This window comes from Bubalus bubalis, chromosome 4, assembly GCF_019923935.1.
Source record: "Bubalus bubalis isolate 160015118507 breed Murrah chromosome 4, NDDB_SH_1, whole genome shotgun sequence".
Lineage (NCBI taxonomy): Eukaryota > Metazoa > Chordata > Mammalia > Artiodactyla > Bovidae > Bubalus > Bubalus bubalis.
This window is the reverse complement of record NC_059160.1, coordinates 42,616,548-42,639,646: the sequence shown is the minus strand read 5'-3', so window position 1 is coordinate 42,639,646 and position 23,099 is coordinate 42,616,548. Positions and strand designations below refer to the sequence as shown.

Here is a 23,099-nt window from a genome sequence, read left to right as displayed (position 1 = left end):
TGCTTCTGGCAGCCCCAGCTCCTAAGAGCTGCACCTGCAAGACAGGCCACCAAAACATCTAGCTTTAAAGCAAACAGGGCTTGCATTCATGAGAACAAGGCAGAGTGAACTAAGAGTTCTTGAAGAGACTGTACAGGTCCACTGTGGCTAACCTCCCAGGTTACAGTACAGAGAGAGCAGAAAAAAAAACCCATGTCCCAGTTTCCCTCTGAAAAAGGTATTTTTGCATGTACTTCAAAAGCTGCTCCCTGAGCCTCCAGCTTCTAACTGAGCTGAACCTAAATACTAAGAACCTCCTCTAAGGATACTGATGGATCTTAGACAACCTAAACTAATGGGACCCACTAAGAATAAGGTAGGCTATTTGGACAATCACAAAGGTTCTAGAGACAACAAAGATCTAGGGCAAGGTTGAACAATAAGATTCATCTCCTACACAAGGCCACTCTTCAAGACTTGGAGAGGTTGCTGTTTATTCTAATGCACCAAAACCACCACAGAGACTCAAGGAAAACAAAGAAACAGAGGAGTATGTTCCAAACAAAAGAACAAGATAAAATGTCAGGAAAATAGCCTTAATGAGATGGAGATCAGTGATATAGCTGATAAAGTTCAAATTAACAGTAATAAAAATGCTAAAATAGCTAACATGAACAAAGAGAGATTTTCAACAGAAAGAAAATACAAGAGTGTACCAAACAGAGTTCAACAACAGACTACATGAAGCAGAAGAATCAGTAAACTTGAACAAAGAGCACTGGAACTCATCTGCTGCTGCTGCTAAGTTGCTTTAGTCGTGTCCGACTCTGTGCGACCCCATAGATGGCAGCCCACCAGGCTCCGCTGTCCCTGGGATTCTCCAAGCAAGAATACTGGAGTGGGTTGCCATTTCCTTCTCCAATGCATGAAAATGCAAAGTGAAAGTGAAGTTGCTCAGTCGTGTCCAACTCTAATCAGCAGCAAAAAGACAATTTAAGGGACTTATAGGGCAACATTAAGAGGACCAACATTCACATTATAGGAGATTCAGAAGAAAAAGAGAGAAAGGGGCAAAAAACTTGAAAAAATAATGGCTGATAACCACTGCAACTAAACTGGGGAAGATAAGAGACATTCAGATCCAAGAAGTTCAGCGAGTTTGTATAAGATGAACTGAAAGAGACCCAAAACATTTATAATTAAAATGTCAAAAGTTAAAGACTAGGAAAGAATTTTTAAAATAGCAGTACAAAACAATTTATTATGTATAAGGAAAATCTCCCACAAAATCAGTATATTTTTGAATAGAAACACTGCAGGTCAGAAGGGAGTGAGTGGCACAACATATTCAAAGTGCTGAAAGAAAATAACTGCCAACCAAGAAATCTCTACCCAGCAAAGCTGTCTTTCATTATGGAAGAAGAGGTAAGAGTTTCCAGACAAGGAAAAGTTGAAGGAGTTCATCACCACTAGACTGGCCTTAAATGTTAAAGGGATTCCTGCAAGTTGAAACAAAAGGGAGTGAATTAGTAACAGGGAAACAAAGTATGAATTTCACTGATAAAAATAAATACATAGTAAAATTCAGAATAATCTAATGTAAAGATGGTAGGTTAATCACTTGTATATCTAGCGTAAAAGACAAAAGAAATAAAAACAATTAGCAAGGGAGGGGAGTAAAGCTTTATATAAGAGTTTTAGAATAGAATACACTATACTGATGTTATCAATTTAAAATAGACTATATTATCAATTTAAAACAAACTTATAAATAAGTTTTAAATAAGCTTCTTGGTAACCACAAATCAAAAACGTTTAGTAGAAATGTAAAAGATAAAGAAAAGGAATCTAAACATATCACTATAGAAAAATCATCAAATCACATAGGATGAGAATAAGAAAAGGAAAAAAGAAAAGGAATTATAAACGTCAGAAAACAATTAACAAAATGTCAATAAGTACATTATCTATCAAAAATTACTTTCAATGAAAAAAAAGTTACCTTAAATGTTAAATGGGCTAAATTCTCCAAACAAAAGAGTGCCTAAAGGCATTTAAAAAAAAAAAAGGACCCATCTATACACAGCCTATAAGAGACTCACTTCAGATGTAAGATAACACATACACTGAAAGTGAAAGGATGGAAAGAGATATTCACATTCAAATGGAAACCAAAGAAAGCTGGGGTGGCCATACTTATATCAGACAAAATAGACTTTAACACATGATTCACTGGGGGATTTTTGTAGAAACTAAAGTCCGTGGCCCATGATTTGTTATGTAAGAGAATACTGAGACATTTCCATTTGAGTAAATATCACCAAATTTTATTGTACTTCATGTACTAATTTGAAGCCTGAGAAACGCTGGACTGGAAGAAACACAAGCTGGAATCAAGATTGCCGAGAGAAATATCAACATCCTCAGATATGCAGATGACACCACCCTTATGGCAGAAAGTGAAGAGGAACTAAAAAGCCTCCTGATGAAGGTGAAAGAGGAGGGTGAAAAAGTTGGATTAAAGCTCAGTATTCAGAAAACGAAGATCATGGCATCCAGTCCCATCACTTCATGGGAAATAGATGGGGAAACAGTGGAAACAGGGTCAGACTATTTTGGGGGGCTCCAAAATCACTGCAGATGGTGACTGCAGCCATGAAATTAAAAGACACTTACTCCTTGGAAGAAAAGTTATGACCAACCCAGATAGCATATTCAAAAGCAGAGACATTACTTTGCCAACAAAGGTCCAGTCTAGTCAAGGCTATGGTTTTTCCTGTGGTCATGTATGGATGTGAGAGTTGGACTGTGAAGAAGGCTGAGCGCCAAAGAATTGACGCTTTTGAACTGTGGTGTTGGAGAAGACTCTTGAGAGTCCCTTGGACTGCAAGGAGATCCAACCAGTCCGTTCTGAAGATCAGCCCTGGGATTTCTTTGGAAGGAATGATGCTAAAGCTGAAACTCCAGTACTTTGGCCACTTCGTGCGAAGAGTTGACTCATTGGAAAAGACTCTGATCCTGGGAGGGATTGGGGGCAGAAGGAGAAGGGAACGACAGAGGATGAGATGGCTGGATGGCATCACTGACTCGATGGACGTGAGTCTGAGTGAACTCAGGGAGTTGGTGATGGACAGGAAGGCCTGGTGTACTCTGATTCATGGGGTCACAAAGAGTCAGACATGACTGAGCGACTGAACTGAACTGAACTGAAGTGCCTCACTAAAGCATTTTAGTATTTCATTAGTGTGATAGGCAGTATCAGATCAGATCAGATCAGATCAGTCACTCAGTCGTGTCCGACTCTTTGCGACCCCATGAATCGCAGCACGCCAGGCCTCCCTGTCGATCACCACTCCCGGAGTTCACCCAGACTCACGTCCATCGAGTCAGTGATGCCATCCAGCCATCTCATTCTCTGTCGTTCCCTTCTCCTCCTGCCCCCAATCCCTCCCAGCATCAGAGTCTTTTCCAATGAGTCAACTCTTCGCACGAAGTGGCCAAAGGACTGGAGTTTCAGCTTTAGCATCATTCCCTCCAAAGAAATCCCAGGGCTGATCTCCTTCACAATGGACTGGTTGGATCTCCTTGCAGTCCAAGGGACTCTCAAGAGTCTTCTCTAACACCATAGTTCAAAAGCATCAATTCTTCGGTGCTCAGCCTTCTTCACAGTCCAACTCTCACATCCATACATGACCACAGGAAAAACCATAGCCTTAACCAGATGAACCTTTGTTGGCAAAGTAATGTCTCTGCTTTTGAATATGCTATCTAGGTTGGTCATAACTTTTCTTCCAAGGAGTAAGCGTCTTTTAATTTCATGGCTGCAATCACCATCTGTAGTGATTTTGGAGCCCAGAAAAATAAAGTCTGACACTGTTTCCACTGTTTCCCCATCTATTTCCCATGAAGTGGTGGGACGGGATGCCATGATCTTCGTTTTCTTAATGTTGAGCTTTAAGCCAACTTTTTCACTCTCCACTTTCACTTTCATCAAGAGGCTTTTAGTTCCTCTTCACTTTCTGCCGTAAGCGTGGTGTCATCTGCATATCTGAGGTTATTGATATTTCTCCCAGCAATCTTGATTCCAGCTTGTGTTTCTTCCAGTCCAGGGTTTCTCATGATGTACTCTGCATATAAGTTAAATAAACAGGGTGACAATATACAGCCTTGATGAACTCCTTTTCCTATTTGGAACCAGTCTGTTGTTCCATGTCCAGTTCTAACTGTTGCTTCCTGACCTGCATTCAGGTTTCTCAAGAGGCAGATCAGGTGGTCTGGTATTCCCATCTCTTTCAGAATTTTCCACAGTTTATTGTGATCCACACAGTCAAAGGCTTTGGCATAGTCAATAAAGCAGAAATAGATGTTTTTCTGGAACTCTCTTGCTTTTTCTATGATCCAGCGGATGTTGGCAACTTGATCTCTGGTTCCTCTGCCTTTTCTAAAACCAGCTTGATAGGCAGTATAGCAGGCACATATAGCAGGCACCTCTGTGCAGGGGAACAGAACACCCAGTACAAATACACCATGGTTCACTGCATCTTGCCCTGGAAGAGCAGACTCTACACTTTCTGGCGGCATTTTTTTTCCCCAGTCCTTAGGTATTATTTCCTCTAGAATACATTCTTTTATTTTACCTGGTAGTTGACAAGGTGGATCTTTGTGGGAGGCTCTTTTAGAAATGCCACAAGGGGCTTCCCTGGTGGCACAGTGGATTAGTATCCGTCTGCCAATGCAGGGGACATGGATTCTATCCCTGGCCTGGGAAGATCCCACATGCTGAGACCAGCTAAGTCCCTGTACCACAACTACTCAGCCCACGCTCTCAAGCCCATGAGCCACAACTACTAAGCCTGTGTGCCACACCAACTGACACCCACGCACTAGAGCCTGTGCTGAGCAACAAGAAAAGCCAGCACAAAGAGAAGCCCATGTGAGTGAAGCCAACACCTCCAAGCAGCAGCTGCCCTGTGGCCGAGGAGGGTTTCTCTGGCCAGTGTTGCTCCCACCGGTCTACAGCATGGGGAATATCTTTGCAAACCTATTCAAGGGCCTTTTTGGCAAAAAAGAAATGTGTGTTCTCATGGTGGGCCTAGATGCTGCCGGAAAGACCACCATCCTGTACAAACTAAAGCTGGTTTAAATGGTGACCACCATTCCCACTAATAGGCTGCAATGTGGAGACCGTGGAATACAAGAACATCAGCTTCACTGCGTGGGACATGGGGGGCCAGGACAAGACCTGGCCTCGGTGGTACCACTACTTCCAAATCACACCACGTCTCATCTTTGTGGTCGACAGCAGTGACACAGAGCATGTGAATGAGGTCCACAAGGAGCTCATGAGGATGCTAGCAGAAGACAAGCTCAGGGACACTGTTCTGCTCATGTTTGCTAACAAACAGGACCTTCCCAATGCCATGAATGCAGCCAAAATCACAGACATGCTAGGTCTGCACACTCTGCGCCACAGGAATTGGTACATTCAGGCCACCTGTGCCTCCAGTGGGGATGGGTCTGAGGGACTGGACTGGCTGTCCAATCAGCTCCAGAACCAGAAATGAGCTATAGTCTTCTCTCCTCCACTCTTACTCCCTCCTCCCCTCTCACTCCCTCCTTCTACCCTCGTTTTACTCTCACGTGGCAAACGTGCCCTTATGATGTGAGTTCCAGAAGCTGTCTCCATGGTTGGTCACAGTGTGCTTCACCATGCTGTAAATGTGCAGCTGCAGCCTGCAACTGGGTTTTTATTTAATGTAAATAGTTCTTGTTTCCAATGAGCCAGTTTCTGGTACTCCTGTTCAGTATTGTGTGGTAGTCACTTAAGTCCTGTCTGACTCTTTGCAACCCCATGGACTATAGCCCACCAGGCTCCTCTATCCATGGAATTCTCCAGGCAAGAATACTGGAGGGGGTTGCCATTTCCTTTTTCAGGGATCTTCCTGACCCAGGGATCAAACTCAGGTCTCCTGCATTGCAGGCAGATTCTCTACCATCTGAACTACAGGGAAGTCCCCCTATGCGATATTACTCAGCCTTTTTTTTTTTTTTTTTGTAAAAGGAAAATCAATGCACTGTTTAGTACGGAAAAGGGATTTTAAGCACACAGGTCATCCAAGAGTTGCTGTGTCAGACCAGTCAGATGTGCCTCCTTTGGGCTTTAGATCTGTGTTAAGATGCATTTTGGTGGTTGATTTTTAACCCAAAGTCAGTGCATTTTTTTTAAACAGTTACAAATACAAGACAAGGAGAACACTTGAACACACAGAAGGGAGAAATATGCCTAGTGTAGGTTCTGCAGTAATGGCCTGAATCCAGTCTACTGGCGGTCTCTTTCCCATTGGGAACGTGAAACGGGGCAGAACCAGCCATGATTCATTCTGCACAGTCACAATACGGTCCCTGTGATTTGCTCTGTCTTGGGTCATCCCACACCCCATAGTTTTTGTGCTTGCATTTGGGCTTACATGGCCACCCAGGAAATGGGGTGAAGGCTGTAGCCACCACTCTCAGAATCCTTGGAAGAACCCCGGTCTTTTCTTGGGTCAGCATGGGCACTTTGGATGGAACACCCTAGCTGGAGCAGGAGTCCCTGAAGTCCCCTTGCTTGCCCGATCTGAGGCCCCTGTCTACACATGCTTTCACTCCCTCAGCCTAAGAGTCAGATCTGCCATCAAAAATGATAACCTCTACTTTTTTCCTTTATATTTTCATAAAACACTGAAGAAGCTGGAGCTATTAAACTTTATCTTGGGGAAAACCTCAGAACTGGCTTATTTGGTGTCATTGAACTTCTTACTGCTTTCAATACACAATTAATAATCAAAACAAAAAACTAAAAAAAAAAATAGCAGCAGCAGCCCAGGCACCCCAACAAAGAGCAGCCCCTGCTCACCACAACTAGAGAAAGCCCACGCAGAGCAACAAGACCTTGTACAACCAAAAATAAATAAATAAATAACAAATTAAAGAAAATAAAATTACATTAAAAAAAATGCCACAAGAAGGACCAAGTGTAAGACTACCACTACATTCACCAGAATGGTCAGTTACCCACTCTCTAGCTACTACTAACAAAAATTGCTTGCAAGTGATTTCATCCTATAGCATTAAGTCTACAATAAATTTTAAACACATTGAATAAACTGCAATTACTCAAATAGAAACCCACTTTTTATGCCATTTTCAAGTTTTCTGGAGAATATTGAAGTTTACCAGATATTGAGCAGAACAATCAACTCCTTTCATATATTTATTATACTCTAACCCTGACGCTGGGAGGGATTGGGGGCAGGAGGAGAAGGGAACGACAGAGGATGAGATGGCTGGATGGCATCACCAACTCGATGGACATGAGTCTGAGTGAACTCCAGGAGTTGGTGATGGACAGGGAGGCCTGGTGTGCTGTGATTCATGGGGTCTCAGAGTCAGACACGACTGAGCGACTGAACTGAACTGAACTGAACTTACAGTGGGCTTAGTTATCTGATAGTCAGTTCTTCTTTTCCTGTAAATGTTATGGAGGTGTCATGAACAGTCATCACCATGTGGACTAGCCTTCTGTCTTTCTATAGAAGAATCATTTCTCTCTTCCATAAGAATGTCTTTTCTCCCCTCTGTAGATTTTTAGATCTCTTCTTTAATTTGCTTGGTAGGTTCTCTCTTGTAAGTCCCATAAACTCTGTCTTTATTTTTCAACAATATTCCAGATGTGGACACACTACTGTACTAATTGTCTTGGTAAATACAGTGCTGTAGGACCAGTAATATTGTTTCTTGCAGATTCTTTCCTTCATGTGTGTAAATCTTAAGGTTGCATATATATCCAGTTTTACTTTTGCTAATCACCCTGACCAAAATTCCTTATTTTCTAAGTTTTCTGGGATTACAGGCTTTTGAATCTGAATTGTCCTCTCAACTTTATCATTGCCTCATCAAGTTGTAGCTCTTGTTCCAGTATATAGATCTAATAAAATTTTGGAAGAAAATAATCCAAGAGGTTTAACTTTTGAAATTGTCTTCAGGAAGTGGAGTTTCTGAGTTATTCTTCAAGTGAAGAATGTCATTATTTGTTCAAACCTTCTTCTCGTCAAAATCTTTGGAAAGACAGGTGCCTCAAGTAAGGCATCAGCTGATCAATATTCTTTGCAGTGTGACTTATTTGTCCCATCAAAATTATTAATTCAAGTAACTTCTTTGTGTTACTATTGGTTACATCAGTCCATTTTATATGATTTTTCAATCTGTTGGTGATACAAGTTTGTCTGAGAAACCACCAACTTGAAAGTCATTACCAAAAATTAATTGTTATTTCACTAACACTTTGCAGGTTATCATATTCCATAGCTACACCTAACACATCTATAAAGTCTAATTTTTGTGAAATGTTGTCTTCAATCCACTCTTCTGTAGAAGCAAAGGCGCATTCCCCAGCACCATGAGTTTCATTTTCACTTTCCATATCAGAATCAGTCACTGAGGTTTTCTGTTTTGTTTTAGTCTAATATTCACACCGGTGATGCCATCCAACCATCTCATTCTGTGTCACCCTCTTCTGCCTTCAATCTTTCCCATCATAGAGTATTTTCCAATGAGTCAGCATTACCGATTCAATGGACACTACTTGGGCCAATTCCAGGAGATGGTGAGGGACAGGAAAGCATGGTGTGCTGCAGTCCATGGGGTTGCACAGAGTCAGACACGACTTGGCAAGTGAACAACAACAACAAATATTCACATGGTCTGAATCAGAACTATATTCTGAAGAACTATCATCTTCTGAGACACTAGTATATATGTCACTCAGACTATCAGGGAGTACCTGCACAAATTCACAGAAAAATTCTTCACTCAAGATTTCATGACACATCAGTTTAGAAAATTTTATGGTAATAAACCTGCATGTATAATATACACAAGGTTGGGACAAAAACCTAATGGAGCAAAATGTGAATGATAATAATCATATGCTGCATAATGAAGCCTTAATCAATTTTAAACTCCAACAGCTTCCCAAGGTGATGTTAATTATATCACTCTCTAAAAAACATATGATACATCTCTGGTCAATAATGTTCAGGAAACAAAAGACATATTAACACATCTCCAGTCAATAATGTGTTAAGACAAAGACTATATTAAGAGAAAAAAAGGAATTATGTTATGATAAAGGAGTCAATCCAAAAGAGGATATAACATTTGCAAATATTTGTGCTTGCAATATAAGAGCACAAAATACATAAAGTAAGTATTAACAGGCATATAAGGAGAAAGACAGCAATACAGTAAGAATAGTTCATACTAATTAAAATCAAAAATCAATCAACACTGGTTTGAAATGACATGTTAGACCATATGGACTATGCTGCTGCTACTGCTAAGTCGCTTCAGTCGTGTCCGACTCTCTGCGACCCCATAGACGGCAGCCCACCAGGCCTCCCCGTCCCCGGGATTCTCCAGGCAAGAACACTGGAGTGGGTTGCCATTTCCTCCTCCAATGCATGAAAGTGAAAAGTGAAAGTGAAGTCGCTCAGTCGTGTCCAACTCTTCTCGACCCCATGGACTGCAGCCTACCAGGCTCCTCCATCCATGGGATTTTCCAGGCAAGAGTAATGGAGTGGGGTGCCATCACCTTCTCCATATGGACTATACACATATAGAAAACAACAGAATACACATTCTTCTCAAGCACATAAGGAATATTCTTCAGGATAGGCCACAGGCCAAGTCTTAAAAATAAATTTTTAAAAACTGAAATTATATAAAGCATCTTTCCCAATGATCATGGTCTAAAACTAGAAATCAATTTTAAGAAGAAAATTGAAAATACACAAATTGTGGAGATTAAACAATATGCTACTGAACAACTGTACTGGGCTTCCCTTGTGGCTCAGCTGGGAAAGAATTCACCTGCAACGCAGGAGACCTGGGTTGGGAAGATTCCTGGAGAAGGGAAAGGCGGCTGCTCCTGCTGCTGCTAAGTCGCTTCAGTCGTATCTGACTCTATGGGACCCCAGAGACGGCAGCCCACCAGGCTCCCCCGTCCCTGGGATTCTCCAGGCAAGAACACTGGAGTGGGTTGCCATTTCCTTCTCCAAGGCTACCCACTCCAATATTCTGGCCTGGAGAATTCCATGGACACAGTCCATGGGGTCGCAAAGAGTTGGACACAACTGAACTACTTTTACTTCACTTCACTACTGAACAGCTAACAGATGAAGAAAGTCAAGAGAAATCAAAGAATATGTTGAGACAAATGAAAATAGAAATATGGATACCAGACCTCTTAGAATGCAGCAAAAGCAGTTTTTAGAGGGTAGTTCACAGCAGTAAATATCTGTTATTTAGAAACAATAAGGATCTCTAATTAAAAAGTCTAATTTTACACCTCAAGGAACTATTAAAAAACAAAGCCCAAAGTTAGTAGTAAAGGGAAGGATTTATCAAAGATCAAATCAGATAATGAAATAGGGACTAACAAAAAAAAAAAAAAGAAAAGAAAAACTAACAGCCAGCTCTTTAAAATGATAAACAAAATGGACACACATTTAGCTAGCCTCACCAAGGAAAAGAGAGAGGACTCAAATAAATGAGAAATGAAAGAGAGGTCACAATGAATATCACAGAGATATAAGATCATGAGAGACTAGTATAAACAATTACACATGAAAAAGTTGAACATTCCAGAAGAAACAGAAAAATTCCTATCAAAAAAACTAACAAGATTGATTCATAAAGAAAAAGAAAACCTAAACGTATCAATTACTAGTAAGGAGACTGTATCAATAATTAAAACCACCCAACAAAAGTCTAGGTGCTGAGAGCTTCACCGGTGAATCCAAACAATCAAAGAATTAACACTCCTCCTTCTCAAACTAGAGCCAGACATCCTGGAATGTGAAGTCAAGTGGGCCTTAGAAAGCATCACTATGAACAAAGCTAGTGGAGGTGATGGAATTCCAGTTGAGCTATTTCAAATTCTGAAAGATGATGCTGTGAAAGTGCTGCACTCAATATGCCAGCACATTTGGAAAACTCAGCAGTGGCCACAGGACTGGAAAAGGTCAGTTTTCATTCCAATCCCAAAGAAAGGCAATGCCAAAGAATGCTCAAACTACCGCACAATTGTACTCATCTCACATGCTAGTAAAGTAATGCTCAAAATTCTCCAAGCCAGGCTTCAGCAATACGTGAACCATGAACTTCCAGATGTTCAACCAGAGATCAAATTGCCAGCATCTGTTGGATCATGGAAAAAGCAAAAGAGTTCCAAAAAAACATCTATTTCTGCTTTATTGACTATGCCAAAGCTATATTTGACTGTGTCATTGTGATCACAATAAACTGTGGAAAATTCTTAAAGAGATGGGAATACCAGACCACCTGACCTGCCTCTTGAGAAACCTGAATGCAGGTCAGGAAGCAACAGTTAGAAATGGACATGGAACAACAGACTGGTTCCAAATTGGGAAAGGAGTATGTCAAGGCTGTATATTGTCACCCTGCTTATTTAACTTATATGCAGAGTACATCATGAGAAATGCTGGGCTGGAGGAAGCACAAGCTGGAATCAAGATTGCCAGGAGAAATATCAATAACCTCAGATATGCAGATGACACCACCCTTATGGCAGATAGTGAAAAAGAACTAAAGAGCCTCTTGAATGTTGTTGGAAGGAAAGTTATTACCAACCTAGACAGCATATTAAAAAGCAGAGACATTACTTTGTCAACAAAGGTCTGTCTAGTCAAGGCTATAGTTTTTCCAGTGGTCATGTATGGATGTGAGAGTTTAACTGTGAGGAAAGGTGAGGGCTGAAGAATTGATGCTTTTGAACTGTGGTGTTGGAGAAGACTCTTGAGAGTCCCTTGGACTGCAAGGAGATCCAACCAGTCCATCCCAAAGATCAGTCCTGGGTGTTCATTGGAAGGACTGATGCAGAAGCTGAAACTCCAATACTTTGGCCACTGACGCAAAGAGCTGACTCATTTGAAAACTCCTGATGCTGGGAAATATTGAAGGCAGGAGGAGAAGGGGACGACAGAGGATGAGATGGTTGGATGGCATCACCGACTCAATGGACATGAGTTTGGGTAAACTCCGGGAGTTGGTGATGGACAGGGAGGCCTGGCATGCTGCGGTTCATGGGGTCGCAAAGAGTTGTTGGACATGACTGAGCGACTGAACTGAATTTCCCAAACCCTTCCAAGAAAGAAGAGGAGGGAATAATTCAAAATTCATTTTACAAGGCCAGCATTACCTGATACCAAAACCAAGGCAGGACCACCACAAGAGAAGAAAATTGCAGGCCTTTATCCCACAGAAACAGAGATGCAAAAATCCTCAACAAAATTACAGCAAACGGAATTCTGTAATTCATTCAAAGGATCATATACCATAATCAATGGGATTTATTCCAGGGATGCAAGGATGGCTCTGTTACACACAACGCATTAACAAAATGAAGGATAAAAATCAGATGACTATCTCAATACATGCAAGAAATACATTTGACCAAATTCAATATCTATCCATGATTAAAAAAAAAAAAAAACTCAACAAAGTGAATAAAAGAGGGAGCATACCTCAACTTAATAAAGGCCATATATGATAAGCTCACAACTAACATACTCGATGGTAAAATGCTAAAAGCTTTCCCTCTAAGATTAGAAACAAGACAAGGGTGCCTACTCCTGACACTTCTACTCAACAAAGTATTGGAAGTTTCAGCCAGACCATTAGGTAAGAAAAAGGCATCTAAGTCAGAAAGTAAAGTAAAACTGTTACTATTTGCCATGATATTTATGTAGAAAAGCCTAAAGACTCCACAAAGAATTGTTAGAACTAATCAATGAATTCTGTAAAGTTGAAGGATACAAAGTCAATATGCAAAATAGGTTTTGTTTCTATACCATAATAATGAACTATCAGAAAGAGAAATTTAGAAAACAATCCCATTTACAATTGCTTCAAAAGAATAAAATACCTAAGAATAAACTTAACCAAGAAGTTTATTTAAAAGACCTGTACATTAAAAACTATAGAACACTGATTAAATAATTGAAGATACAAATAGAAAGATATTCTGTGCTCATGGATTAAAAGAATCAAGATTGCTAAAATATCCATACTACCCAAAGTAATCTACAAATTCAATACAATCCCTATCAAAATTCCAATAACATTTTTCAAAGAAACAGAGTAAATAATCCTAAAATTTATAAATAGGATAGCCAAAGCAATCGTGACAAAGAACAAAACTAGAGGAGAGGCATCATAACATGCTTCCTGATTTCCAACTATGTTTAAAAGTTATAATAATCTGGGAGTTCCCAGGCAGCCTAGTGATTAGGATTCTGAGCTTTCACCACCATGGCCCTGGTTCAATCCCCTGGTCAAGGAGCAACTGAGATCCCTCAGGTCACAATATCTTTTATGGCCATAAAAGATACCACCTCATACCTGTTAGAAAGGCTATTACCAAAAAGGGAAGAAATAAATGTTGTGCAAGATGTAGAAGAAAGGAAACCCTCATATGCTGTTGGTGGGAATGTAAATTGGTGCAGCCACTGTTTTAAAAACAGACACACAGATAAATGGAACAGAGAGGTCAGAAATAAACGTAATGCATACGTGAACAATTAATTTACAAAGACAGCAAGAATATATAATGGGGAAAGGATAGTCTCTTCAATAAATGGCGTTGGAAAACACGACAGCCACATGCAAAAGCATGAAACTGGATTACTATCTTGCACTAAACAAACAAACAAAAATCAGCTGAAAAATGGGTTAAAGACTTGAATATAAGCCCTGAAAATGTAAAACTCCTAGAAGAAAAAACATAGGCTATAAGTTCCTTGACACTGGTATGGGTGATGATTTTTTTGGATTTGACACCAAATCAAAGCCAACTAAAACAAAAATAAACAAGGAGGAGTACAAAAAAACTAAAAAGCTTGTGCACTGCAAAGGAAACCATCAAAAAAGTGGAAAAGGAACCTATGGAATGGGAAAGTATATTTTCAAACCACTTAACCAATAAGAGGCTAACATACAAAATATACAAAGAACTCAGACAACTCAATAACAAACAACAAAAGAAACACACACACACATACACACAAATAACCTGATTTAAAAATGAACTTTGGGGGATTCCCTGGCAGTCAAATGATTAAGACTCCAGGCTTACACTGCCAAGGGCCAGGTCCCATTCCTGGTGGGGGAACTAAGATCCCACAAGCCACATGACATGAACAAAAATAAATAAAAATGAACTTAGAAGCCAAGTAGACATTTTTCCAAAGAAGACATACAAATGGACAATAAGGACATGAAAAAAGGCTCAACATCACTAATCAGTGTCTTGTGTGTGCTTAGTAGTGTCTGACTCTCTATGACCTCATGGGCAGCAACACTGGCTGCTGCTGCTGCTAAGTCGCTTCAGTCGTGTCCAACTCTGTGCGACCCCAGAGATGGCAGCCCACCAGGCTCCCCCGTCCCTGGGATTCTCCAGGCAAGAGTACTGGAGTGGGGTGCCATTGACTTCTCCATAAATTGGTGCAGCCACTATTTTAAAAAACAGTATGGAAATTCCTCTAGAAATTAAAAATAGAGCTATGATCCAGCAATTCTATTTCTGGGTATTTATCTAAAGGAAACAAAAACACTGAACTGAGAAGATATATGCATCACCCTGTTCACTGCAGCACTACTTCAAATAGCCAAGAAATGGAAATAACCTAAATGCCCACAAGTGTATGAGCAGATAAAATAAATGTGTGTATGTATACACACACACACACACACAGAAATATCATTTAGCCATTAAAAAAAAGGAAATCCTGCTATTTGCAACAACATGAATGAACTTTGCTAAGTAAAATAAGTCAGAGAAAAAGCAAACAGCGCATGATCTCATTTGTATGTGGAATCTAAAACATAAACAAACAAGTCATAGAAAACAGACCAGTGGTTGCCAGAGATGGGGGGGGGGGGGGGGGTGGTGAAATCGGTAAATGTGATCAAAAGGTACAAACTTCCAGTTAAAAATCAATCATGGGGATGTTAAGTACAACACAGTGATTATAGGTAATAATATACTATAGTGTATATTTATAAAGTGTGAAAGTTACTAAGTGAAAGAAAGTGTTAGCTGCTCAGTTGTGTTGACTCTCTGCGATCCCCTGGACTGTAGCTCGCCAGGCTTCTCTGTCCATGGGATCCTCCAGGCAAGAATACTGGAGTGGGTTGCCATTCCCTTCTCCAGGGAATGGAGAAAATCTTAATAGGAAATCTTAATAGTTCTCATCATAAGAAAGAATTATAACTGTGTGGTGACATGTTAACTAGACTTATTGGAGTGATTGTTTCCCAATGTATACACATGTCAGATCATTATGTTACACAACTGAAATTAATATAATGTTTACATGTCAATCATATCACAATTTTTAAAAATTTATGTGTCAACACACATACACAGAACAAAACATGTCTGTGCACTCCCAATTTTTACCTCAGTATTCTAAATGCCGTCAGTTTCTTCAACAATTGGTTAGATCAGGGCTTGTTTCCCCCTGGTGATATAAACACTCCCAAGTCTGCACTCTTTCCTCCACAAAGGTAAGCAGCTACAGGAGCTTCAAAGTGGCAAAAGCCACAGCCAGCTTGCTGTGAAAATAGGGCTCACTTGGAACTGCAGTGTCTTCTGTTCTTTACATCTGATACTCCCAAAACTGACTCAATATCCTATACTTAGGGGCTAAAAATTTGTGTATATGGTCTCAGTGTAATTTTTAGTTTCTTCCAAACTGCACTGTATTGAGATTTATAATGTCCTGGATTTATATTTTGAGATGGACCCTTAACATTTTGTCATAGCTTTAGCTCTTTCTGATAACTATCATCAACTGGGAACAGGAAGTTGTATTCTTTTCATGCAACTGAAAATAGAATTGTTGTAAATATTCATTCATGCCACATTAAGCAAAACTGATTTAGTTTTTAACTTGTAAGTTTTTACTTTTCATTGCAGACCTCTTAATTGTTTATTTTGATATTAATATAACAGATAAAAATGTACATTTACTAAGTTTTTAACTTTTTATTTTGAAGTAGTTTTAGTTTTACAGAAGGTTTCCTTAATATTTTTCATGTTTATTTTTCGAGTTCTTTTTAAATTTTTTATTTTGGGCTGCACTGGGTCTTGGTTGCTGCATGCAAGCTTTCTCTAGTTGCAGCCAGCAGGGGCTACTCTCCAGTTGCAGTGTGCAGGCTTCTTATTGCAGTGGCTTCTCTTGTTGCAGACCACAGACTCCAAGGCACAGGCTTCAGCAGTTGCAGCTTGCAGGCTCAGTTGCGGCACATGGGCTTAGCTGCCCCAAGGCATATGGAATCTTCCCAGCCCAGGGATCAAACTAAAGTTCTTTGATTGGCAGGCGGATTGTTAAGCACTGAACCACCAGTCAAGTCCTGTCTCATTTATTTTAAATAAAATATTTCTGAGTATCCTTAGAAATATTAACTTTTTGGGTATTTAAATAAATAAACTAATATGTTTTTACCACAAAGCTCAAACACTCCACCTATTGAGAAAACGGGCTTCCCCAGTGTACTTCAGACAGTATAGAATTCACCTGCAATGCAGAAGACCCAGGTTCGATCCCTAGGTCAGGAAGATCCCCTGGAGAAGGGAATGACTACCACTTCAGTATTCTTGTCTGGAGAATTCCATGGACAGAAGAGCCTGGAGGGCTACAGTCCATGACGTCGCAAAAAGTCGGACACAACTGAGTGACTAAGCACACAGCACACACACACACTGGCAAAATATAAATCTAAAATTTAAACCACTTCAATTATCCCAGATCCAAACTTGCTAAAATGCTAAAGACCTTAGGGAGCAGTTTTTTTCCTGGTTATAAAATACAGACCCAGTGCTGTCTGGAACATAAATGCAAGAGTGAAATATAGATATCTGAAAAGCAAGAGTAATATTCAGAAAAATCCCTACTTTTTTCATAAAAGCAGGAAAACTTGGGGAATGTGGCATGGATCTACATATTAAAGAACTCAGTGAAACTCCACCATGTAGGATAAACACAAAGAGATCCACATGGGGACAAATTATAGTCAAACTGGTGAAAGACAAATATTGAAAGCACCAAGAGAGAAGCAGAGAATCAACTCAAATACAGGGGATCCTCAATAAGATTAATAATACAATAAATTTATCACTAGACATCTTGGATGCCAGAGGTAACAGTATGACATTTAAAGATGTGAGACAAAAAATCCATCAACCAAGAATTTAAGATCTAATTTAATACTTTGAGGGCAATACTCCCCAAAGCAATGCAGATTCAACACAACCCCTATCAAAATCCAAACAATCTTGTCTGCAGAAATGGAAATACCAGTTCTAAAACTTCTATGGAATGAATGGCAAGGGACTCCTCACTGCAAAACAATCTTGGGAAAAAAAAAAAGAACAAAGTTGGGAGGCTCATACTTTCTGTTTTCAAAATATACTACAAAGTTACAGTAATCAAAACTGTGTGTGATACTGACTTAAGAGGAGACCTAAAGACCAACAGAAAATAATTGAGAGTCCAGAAATAAGCCTCTACATCTATAGTCAATTGATTTTCAACAATAGTGCGGAGCCCTAAAGTGGGAAAGGATAGTCTCCAACAAATAATAGTCCTGGATCAACTGGACAGGCACATGGAAAGGAATGAAGGTGAACCCATCAGATCAGAACAGATCAGTCGCTCAGTCGTGTCTGACTCTTTGCGACCCCATGAATCACAGCACACCAGGGCTCCCTGTCCATCACGAACTCCCTCAGTTCACCCAGACTCACGTCCATCGAGTCAGTGATGCCATCCAGCCATCTCATCCTCTGTCATCCCCTTCTCCTCCTGCCCCCAATCCCTCCCAGCATCAGAGTCTTTTCCAATGAATCAACTCTTCACATGGGGTGGCCAAGGTACTGGAGTTTCAGCTTTAGCATCATTCCTTCCAAAGAAATCCTAGGGCTGATCTCCTTCAGAATGGACTGGTTGGATCTCCCTGCAGTCCAAGGGACTCTCAAGAGTCTTCTCCAACACCACAGTTCAAAAGCATCAATTCTTTGGCGCTCAGCCTTCTTCACAGTCCAACTCTCACATCCATACATGACCACAGGAAAAACCATAGCCTTGACTAGACGAACCTTTGTTGGCAAAGTAATGTCTCTGCTTTTGAATATGCTATCTAGGTTGGTCATAACTTTCCTTCTAAGGAGTAAGCGTCTTTTTTTTTTTTTTTAATTTTATTTTATTTTTAAACTTTACAATATTGTATTGGTTTTGCCAAATATCGAAATGAATCCGCCACAGGTATACATGTGTTCCCCATCCTGAACCCTCCTCCCTCTTCCCTCCCCATACCATCCCTCTGGGTCATCCCAGTGCACCAGCCCCAAGCATCCTGTATCGTGCATCAAACCTGGACTGGCGACTCGTTTCATATATGATATTATACGTATTTCAATGCCATTCTCCCAAATCATCCCACCCTCTCCCTCTCCCACAGAGTCCAAAAGACTGTTCTATACATCAGTGTCTCTTTTGTTGTCTCGTATACAGGGTTATTGTTACCATCTTTCTAAATTCCATATATATGCTTTAGTATACTGTATTGGTGTTTTTCTTTCTGGCTTACTTCACTCTGCATAATCGGCTCCAGTTTCATCCACCTCATTAGAACTGATTCAAATGTATTCTTTTTAATGACTGAGTAATACTCCATTGTGTATATGTACCACAGCTTTCTTATCCATTCGTCTGCTGATGGACATCTAGGTTGCTTCCATGTCCTGGCTATTATAAACAGTGCTGTGATGAACATTGGGGTACACGTGTCTCTTTCAATTCTGGTTTCCTCAGCGTGTATGCCCAGCAGTGGGATTGCTGGATCGTAAGGCAGTTCTATTTCCAGTTTTTTAAGGAATCTCCACACTGTTCTCCATAGTGGCTGTACTAGTTTGCATTCCCACCAACAGTGTAAGAGGGTTCCCTTTTCTCCACACCGTCTCCAGCATTTATTGCTTATAGACTTTTGGATCGCAGCCATTCTGACTGGCAGTAAGCGTCTTTTAATTTCATGGCTGCAGTCACCATCTGTAGTGGTGAACCGCATACTTCATACCAAACACAAAAATTTACTCAAAATGGATCAAAACCTAAATGTAAGAGTTGAAACTATAAAACACTTAAAAAAATAGATAAGTTAGACTTTATCAAAATTGAAAACTTTTGTGCCTCAAAAGAATGATCATGAAAGTAAAAAGATAACCTTCAGAATGGGAGAAAATATGTGCAAATCATATACTGATAATGATCTTGTATCCAAAATACATAAAGAACTCTGGTAACTCAACAATAAGAAGACAAATAATCCCAACAAGCACCTAAAAAGATATATATTTCATTAGTCACTAGGGAAATACAAATTGAAACCACAATGAGATACCACTTCACATTCTCATCAGAATAGTCAAAAGACACAATAACAAGTTTTGACAAGGATGTAAACAAGTTGGGACCCTGGTAGTTTGCTACCGTAAATAATCTGGGGCTTCCCTGGTGGCTCAGATGGTTAAGACTCTGCCTGCAATGCAGGAGACCCAGGTTCAATCCCTGGATTGGGAAGATCGACTAGAGAAGGGAATGGCAACCCACTGCAGTATTCTTGCCTGGAGAATTCCATGGACAGAGGAGCCTGGTGGGCTAAGAGTCAGACACGATGAGTGACTAACACACACACACAGACAGTGTAGAAACAGTTTGGTGGCTCCTCAGAAACTTAAAATATAGAATTACCATATGACCTCATTTTATTTGTAGATATATACCAAAAAGAACTAAAAACAGGCATTCAAATATTTGTACACAAATATTCATAGCAGCACCATTCACAACAACCAAAAGATAGAAACAATCCAAATATCCATGAATAGATGAATGATAACAAATATGGTAAATACACACAATAGAAGATTAGTCACCAATTAAAAGGAAGCACTGGTACATGCTACAATGTGAATGTATCATGTTATACTAAGTGAAAGAAGCCAAACTTAAATGGCCACATATTGTATGATTCTCTTTCTACAAAATTTCCAGAAAAAGTAACTCTATTAAGAAGGGAAAAAAAAATGGTGGCTGCCAGGGACTCAGGGGAAAGAGAATTACAAAATGACTGCTTAATGGATACGACGTTTTCTTTTGGAGTGATGAAAATATTTTGGACCTAGACAGAGGTGGTGGTTGCATAACATTATGAATGTACTAAATGCCACTGAATTGTACACTTTAAAATAGCTAATTTTTATGCTATGTACATTTCACCTCAATGATTTAAGAAACATTTTTTTAAAGTAATCAGCACAGAGATCTGATCTTTTAAGGTTTATACAGATAAACTAGGGAAAAAGAAAAGGAAAGGGAAAAACATGAGTTTACTTAAGAGTACTCACAATATTTTAGGAATTAAACACTGAAGGAATGAAACTAAGATCAATATTTGCCACCAAATTAGTAAACTTAGTGAAGCCATCATCTCTACAGTTCAGTTCAGTTGCTCAGTCATGTCCGACTCTTTGCGACCCCATGAACCGCAGCACGCCAGGCTTCCCTGTCCATCACCAACTACCGGAGTTCACCCAAACTCATGTCCACTGAGTCGGTGATGCCATCCAACCATCTCATCCTCTGTCGTCCCCTTCTCCTCCTGCCTTCAATCTTTCCCAGCAACAGGGTCTTTTCCAATGAGTCAGCTCTTCGCATGAGGTGGCCAAAGTATTGGAGTTTCAGCTTCAACATCAGTCCTTCCAATGAACACCCAGGACTGATCTCCTTTAGGATGGACTGGTTGGATCTCCTTGCAGTCCAAGGGACTCTCCAGAGTCTTCTCCATGGGAGAATGGCATTGAAATATGTATAATATCATATATGAAATGAGTCGCCAGTCCAGGTTCGATGCACGATACTGGATGCTTGGGGCTGGTGCACTGGGACGACCCAGAGGGATGGTATGGGGAGGGAAGAGGGCGGAGGGTTCAGGATGGGGAACACATGTATACCTGTGGCAGATTCATTTTGATATATGGCAAAACCAATACAATATTGTAAAGTTAAATAAAATAAAAATTTTAAAAAATAAATAAAACCAAAAAAAAAAAAAAAGAGAGTCTTCTCCAACACCACAGTTCAAAAGCTTCAATTCTTTGGCGCTCAGCTTTCTTCATAGTCCAACTCTCACATCCATACATGACCACTGGAAAAACCATAGCCTTGACTAGACGGACCTTTGTTGGCAAAGTAATGTCTTTGCCATGTAGGTAAAGTGTAAGACAGAGACATTACTGCCACTGCGAAGTTTACCACTCGAACTAAGCATTTACTACATCTGTAACTCACTCACTGTACACTACTCCATTAAATGTGAATGTGAGGTGCTGTATATATGCTGCTGCTGCTGCTGCTACTGCTAAGTCGCTTCAGTCATTAAATGGCTTAGATGACAAGTAATGGTGTACTTATATTCAAATCAAGAAAAGTTTTTTTCCAACATATTGAGGAAAATATGAGAAAAAAAATACATTGCTTCTATTCTTCTGTAGTTCTTCTATAACTGATTAATAAAGGATTGAATTTCAGTTATTAAGGGCATGAATGGAGATAACCCCCATTAAATCAAGCCTAAAAACTGAATAGTTTTTTAGACTTCTGCATTAATCCTAAACATTAACATGCAAATATGGCATACACATATATAGCATATAACTATCACTATTAGGATGGTTTTTGCAGACATATGTTAATAATGACTTTCACAATGCTGAGATCTTTACTTTTCTACCCTGTTCCCTCCCTAATTTTGCCAACAGATTTACCACTGAAATAAATTCTATTTCATGTAAGGAAAATCTTTCTTGATTTTAAACTATTTATGCTAACACACTATAGCTCTGACTCTTTTACTGCTTCATGCTTAAAAAGCATTGAGACCCTATTAAAAGTATATGGAAAGTTTCTGATCTACAGCTAGGAAACACAAATTACTATCAAAGAAGATTTAATTTCTTCTCCTCTATTTTTATTTACAAAACAGATTGATTTTGATGATAAAAGCCCAAGTGTTTAAAAAATATTATCCAGTAACTCATTCAAAGTATTTATCTTTGAAGCATCTACTACATACACAGAGACTGTACCAAGAGCTAGGAATAGGAACACAGCAGTAAACAAAATAAACTAAAAAAAAATATTCTCATAATTTACTATGTTAATGAACCAGAGTATCTAGCCATTACAAACATTTACAAGTACCATAATATGTGAAGGCAGAATTGAGCACATATTGGTATAGGATCTATACCAATCCTATAATCAACCAAGGAAATGTGTTTCTGAAATAATTTCTAAAAAGCCCCTCTCGCCCACCCTAGACAGGATGTCTATGGTTTCCAGGGTTACTACTGTCTGGAAATACTCTATTTTGAGTTCCCTCTCAAAATATTTATACCCTGTACTCTATATTCGGAGAAGGCAATGGCACCCCATTCCAGTACTCTTGCCTCGAGAATCCCATGGACGGAGGAGCCTGGTGGGCTGCAGTCCATGGGGTCGCTAAGAGTCGTACACGACTGAGCGACTTCACTTTCACTTTTCACTTTCATGCATTGGAGAAGAAAATGGCAACCCACTCCAGTATTCTTGCCTGGAGAATCCCATGGACAGAGGAGCCCGGTGGGCTGCCGTCTATGGGGTCGCACAGAGTTGGACACGACTGAAGCGACTTAGCAGCAGCAGCAGCGATGAACCTGATGGAAAGTGAGGAAAACGTCCCCTTTCCAACAGAAAACATCATTTTAAAAAGCCTGTGGTTGATTCTCTTCAACCAAGAAAAGCAGCAGGCAGAGAAAATGAAATGTGTACTTCTCTGTCATACTAAGTTACTTCTTCAACATTTCCACATGTAAAAATGTATTATCTACAAGAGATGTCAACATGAAAAGATCAGAGAACCTTGATGCCCAATTTAGATGGAAGTCAAAAACCATAGCC

At 39.9% G+C, this 23,099-nt stretch overlaps 1 protein-coding gene and 1 pseudogene across 11 annotated transcripts in view; one reads left to right on the top strand and one right to left on the bottom strand.

Moving 5' to 3' along the window:
• DNM1L (dynamin 1 like) overlaps positions 1-23,099 on the bottom strand; it is a 64,169-nt gene that overhangs the window by 40,247 nt on the left and 823 nt on the right. The gene's annotated exons all lie outside the window — the stretch shown is intronic.
• On the top strand, positions 5,000-5,543 carry LOC102391866 (annotated as a pseudogene).